Source organism: Leptopilina heterotoma, unplaced genomic scaffold, assembly GCF_015476425.1.
Source record: "Leptopilina heterotoma isolate Lh14 unplaced genomic scaffold, ASM1547642v1 Lhet_158, whole genome shotgun sequence".
NCBI lineage: Eukaryota > Metazoa > Arthropoda > Insecta > Hymenoptera > Figitidae > Leptopilina > Leptopilina heterotoma.
This window is the reverse complement of record NW_025110872.1, coordinates 365682-371480: the sequence shown is the minus strand read 5'-3', so window position 1 is coordinate 371480 and position 5799 is coordinate 365682. Positions and strand designations below refer to the sequence as shown.

At 22.7% G+C, this 5799-nt stretch overlaps 1 protein-coding gene across 1 annotated transcript in view; it reads left to right on the top strand.

The window, feature by feature from the left end:
* LOC122498730 (101 kDa malaria antigen-like) overlaps positions 1-5799 on the top strand; it is a 101046-nt gene that overhangs the window by 17330 nt on the left and 77917 nt on the right. The window lies entirely within an intron of this gene.

Here is a 5799-nt window from a genome sequence, read left to right as displayed (position 1 = left end):
AAAAAAAAAAAAAAAAAGTGGGTCAAAACCCGCGAAAATTTGTGAAAAATAAGCTTTCTTTGTTCTTTTAATTGTTTTTTGGAGAAATTTCTTTATGTAATGTTTTTGTTTTTGTAAACTACGCGAGATCTTCTACGCCGGGTTCTTTACAGTTTGAACAGTTGTGGCAAACTGAACAGAATAGAACAAGCTCTGTGCCTTCTCCGCACACGGTATCAGAATGAATATACAGTGAACCACCTCACCCACAGTACTCGCACTAATACTAATGTAGGGAATAATCTATGCGTACATTTATACCAATGAAATAGATTCGATCGTATGTTTTTAAGGGTGATTTAGAGATAACATTCATAGTTTTAACATCTTCGTAATGCGGTAATGATGGCTGAATGCTCGGCTTTTTTTTCCCTTTTGAGTCTTGATCTTTTAACTCTGCAACGAGATTATGTTTCACCTTTTAATAATGTGGTCTATGATTAGGTTACATTGAGATTATATGCTCTTTTCTTTTTCCTTTTGTGTGGAGGAAAATTTCCAAGTGTGTAGTGTTGGGAATTAGAAGAGTCGAATTTTTCTCATCTGCAGGGAGAAAATTAATTCCCTGTATTTTACAGAATTTTTCCATAAAGTTGAGATGTGTAATCGTAGTTTTTTTTGTAATTTTTAAATTATTTTCTTCAGTGATAATTGATAAAAATATTTAATCTGATATTTTCATTTCTTACAAATTAAAGAACTTTTTACTTCTTTTATTTACTACTTTTTAACTTTTTTTTTACTTCCTGTAAAAGTAGGAAAAATTTTATCAATTGAACTTTTTCAGAATGGCCACAGGTCAGGGAATTCAGGGAAAGTAAAATTGGTCAGGGAAAAGTTAGGGATTTTTATTAAAAGCACTGGAAAGAATTAAATTTTTAGAATTTTATGAGAAAATTCTGACTTTAGAAGAAATTCAATTATTTTCAAATTAAATTTTTAAAATTTATGAGAAAATTCTGATTTCAGAAAAAATTCAATTATTTTCAAAAATTGTTTAAAAATTCTCGTAAAAATTTCAATTATATCTTTAGAAGTAATAAAATTTTACTTCGAAATTTAATTATTTTCAAAAGTGTAATAAAATTCTTCTCCGAAATTCAATTATTTTTAAAAATTTTCCTCAATTCAATGATTTTCAATATCAACTTTTTTAATAAAATTCTACACAAACATTTAATTATTTTCATAAATAATAAAAAATTATACAGGAATTCAATTATAAATTTTTTATAAATTTCTTCGCAATAATTCAATTATTTTTATAAATAATAAAACTCATCGCAGAATTTCAATTATTTTCAAAAATAATAAAATTTTTCTTAGGAATTCAATTATTTTCATAACAGACTTCGCACTCGATAATTAGATTCGTTTGAGATATTTCACAAAACTGACAAAAATTCCATTCTATATTATTAATTAATTAATATAATATTAATTTATGCAGAATAAATTCAATTCCTGCAACGAATTTTATTATTTATTAAAGAATTTAAATATTTATAAAAATAATTTAATTCTTGCGAAGAATTTTTTAAAAAATTTTAAATAATTCATTTCTTTCGACTAATTTTATGCAAATTCTAATTTAAATAATTGAATTCCTGGAAAATTTTTATTATTCATGAAAAAAATTGAATTTTTTCAAAGATTTTGACAAAAAAATGTTTCAAATAATTAAATTCTGTTGGGAAATTTTATGAAAATAGTAGATATATAAAATCATTGAATTTCGAAAAGTTTTTAAAAATATAATTAAATTTTACAAAGAATTCTATCAAAATTTTTGAGAATAATTGAATGTCTGTGTCGCATTTTATTAAATTTTTTTAAAAATAATTGAAATCCTGCGATTTGATTATAATTTTTAGAATAGTTTTATGATTTTTTAGTGAATTTAAAGTCAAAATAAACAATACAGTAACAAAATTTGTGATATTGAAAAACCTTTTTCTTGTATATTCACATATTCCTCTCAGCATATTTTCTTCTCAGGAGTAGCAGATTTTTTTTGTGAAGAATGAGTTCCAGTTGGTGTAAATCCCGTAAATTTGAATTTGAAATGAGTTATTTGAAATAATTTGAAAAGTAAATAAGAAATAGAATAGAAATTCTTTCTTTTCTCGTTGGCATTTTTCAAACATTTGATATATTTTTTTCTATTCTCTCGTCCCTTTAATAATTCTAAAATAAAATTTCTTCAACTCGATAAATGTTATAGGGTAAGTGCGGGTATAGTCGGACAGTACTAGTAGTCGGACACTTTCGTGTTTTTTGACAAATAAATAATAATGCATTGTGATAATTGCTTTAAAAAGTATACTAGACGAATGTGTGAAGTTTATATTTTATTAAAATAGTGTTATTTTCGAAAATAATTAAACAAGAAATATTTTATTTAATGCTTTAAAAATCATGGTGTCCGACTATAGATACAACCATTTTCGAGTAGCGCGATGAGTGGCACAAAGTTTTGTTGACAATTAATCATAAATATTAAAACTTATAGGGTTTAAATATTATATTAATAACTTCTAATATGCTTTAATTCCATTTTCCAGCAGATAGCAATTAAAAAATTATCTTTTTCTTTTTATAAATTCAAAATATCTGACAGATGTCCGACTATAGAAACAAGGGAAAAAAGTGTCCGACTACTAAAGCATTCGTAATTTTTTATTAAAATGTTTATATTTTATTAAATACTCAACTATTTGTAACAATTTATATGATTTTTAATCCTGAAGAACTCCTTTAATTGATAATGTGCTTATAAACACAGTAGATATTTGCTATTTCAAGAAAAAAAGCATAATTTAAGATTGTATCCTTAAGTGTCCGACTACTAGTGCATTTACCCTATATATATATAGTATATAATATACATATAAAGTCATTGCAGAAGCAAGTTGTTCCCAACGGTGTCTTAGTCTGTGTATAAAACCCTCCAAGGAATTGTTGGATCAGTTCTAGTTTTATTTAACTTTTAAAACTGGTTTTAAAGAAAACGAAAATTGAAATTTACTGAACCAGATCGTAATGTTCAAGTAAGAGTACACACTTAATTATAAATATAATTTCTTTTTCTTTTTTTTTTTTTTTTTTTTCTTTTTTTGTTTACTTAATATTTAATTAAAATTCTCGACAAATTTTTTCGTTTACATTATTTTTTATTTATACTCGAGTTTATAATACATAATCTGCTTTTAGAAAATGTTTATGAAATTTTCGTGTTTATTTAATATTGTATATTAAATTTATTCTTGATTTAATAATTAATAATTTATGTAAATTTAAATAAAATTTAAAACATTGAGGCAAGAATAAATTGTGACCAATACCACTTCTAGCTGACAATTCGCAATTTTTGAAACTGGACATATTTTGGACAATAAAAATAATAAAATAGTAATAATAAATAAATTATTTAATAATGATTAGGTACTAATTATTTATTTTGAAATTTCACCCAAAAATATAAAGAAAAGAAAAATTTTAAGTAATACGACCAATTTGTAGAAAAATTGTAATTGGGAAAAAATTATTTTTCATTTTACTAACTTTGTTTTTATACGCAATGTTAAAAAGAAAAAAAATATACTTCTTTTCAGACATAAAGTATATAATATATTATGATTAATGATATAAAGCATTATTTTTAATTTTTTTTTTTAAATTAAAATTGTAAATTAAGGAAAATTCTGTTTATGATTAAGCTCTAAGAACTAAAAGTTCACAGATGTCATAAAATTCGCGTGTAAAATAAAGTAAAGAAAATGATTTTACAAAAGAATTTTTCTAGTCACACACGTGTACCTCTATAAAATATTGCCTAGAAGTGAATTTTCATTTTTTGTTTAAAAAAATACATTGTCAAGATTATTAAGTTTTAGTGTTTTAATAAAGAAGAAAAATTACAATATATCACGGTAAAAATTATTATTATTACTATTCATTATTTACATTTTTATGCGAATAATCATCAATGATGATAATAAATTTTTGAAGAATCATTTTTTTTTTGTCAAATTGTTTTATATTACAGTCTTTTTTATGGATGATAAAATTGAGACAAAAAACGTATCAAAACGTTGCATCATAACAATTTTGATACGTTTTTTCGTTTCAATTTGATACCTTTTGGAAAAATTCAGTGATTGTTATTATTTTGACAAAATAGGGTCTTAATTTTTCCACTATATTTTTTATTATAATACTTTAATTATACTTCAATTCCTGCTTAAAATTAAAAAAAATTGTTTCTAATTTTTGACATTAATGTTCAATTTTCTCTAATATTCTTATCATTTGTTTATTGTGCCATTAACATCAATAAATTATAATATTATAAACAAGGAAAACTCTTACTTAGAGAAATCGTTTTTCTTATAGATTAGGAAAAAGTGAACGCTTATATAAATTTAAGAAAAAAATCCAAGATATCTAATCATCCGTACTTCATTTCAATCATCGGGAGTTTAGAAATATTTGTTAATAAAAAAAAAGAAAAAATTACCTACTATAAAAATTTAATTGCAATAAAAATGATTTCGTACTTGCGAAAAAATCGATTGTTTTGTTTCTTAAACATTTTCTTAAAAGAGAAAATTATTATTTGTGTTTTAAAGGAAGAAAGGAGCGAAATTAACCATTTTTTGAATTTCGTGCATGAAAATGATTAAAGTTATATATTGAGGTTTAAAAAAAAGAAATGATTTGATATTCAATTCACGTGAAAATTGTTTCGTAGAGAAGCAATCGCGCGTGGCTAAGGTGACAATTATTTTATTAATACCAAATGTGAAACTATTTGTTGTAATCAAGTATTCATTTCATTAACATTAACGGAAGGACAAAGAGATGTGTAATTTTTTTATGTACTTCATTTTAGAAATCTTTAATATTTATTTGAATAAAACTCCTCTGAGAGAAAACAATAATAATAATAATAATAATTTACGCTATATTTACTTTTAATGTTCAATTTTATTATCTACAATATTTTAATGAAATTCATTTTTAAATCAATTTTTATTAGAAAATTAAAGTTCTAAATTAAAATTAAAATTTATTGAATTTATTGAATAATTGAATATTTTTAAAAATTAAATTTTCATCAATAATTTCATCAACAAATACAAATATTTAAAAATTTAATTCTTTTGACGAATTTTAATATAGTTTTAAAGAATAATAATTTCTAAACAGAATTTTATTATTTATGAAAATTATTATTTTAATTTAATTAAATTATTATTTAAATACAAAAATAACAATTTATTGAATAATTGAATGTTTATTAAAACTGAATTCTCATAAAGAATTTTATCTATAAATTTTTAAATAATTGAGGGGACGGCTTCTAAAAGGGGATACGCGTGGATTCTCGCGTTTAAGTTTTGTCCACTTGGTCAATTTTTGAAAGTATTACAAATTGCAATTTGAATTACCGAAGTTTGTGGAAAATGGAAAGGCGCATCTTTTTTCTGTAAGAAATAATTTTATATCTTTTTTAGTTTATAAAATAATGAGAAAAAACTAAATTTTTGAAAACCAAAAAATTTAAATGTTTTACGTCTTTAACTCGTGCTGGTGTTTTTGATTTTTCATATTTTGTAATCAAACAAAAACAAACTCACAGATTAAGGTTTCCTGAAACCAACTATATTTTTAAAACTTTAAAATCTTAATTAATAAAAAGTTTATTAATTTTTTCGAAAGACATTGCAAAAAATGTTTTTTTTCAACTTTCAACGC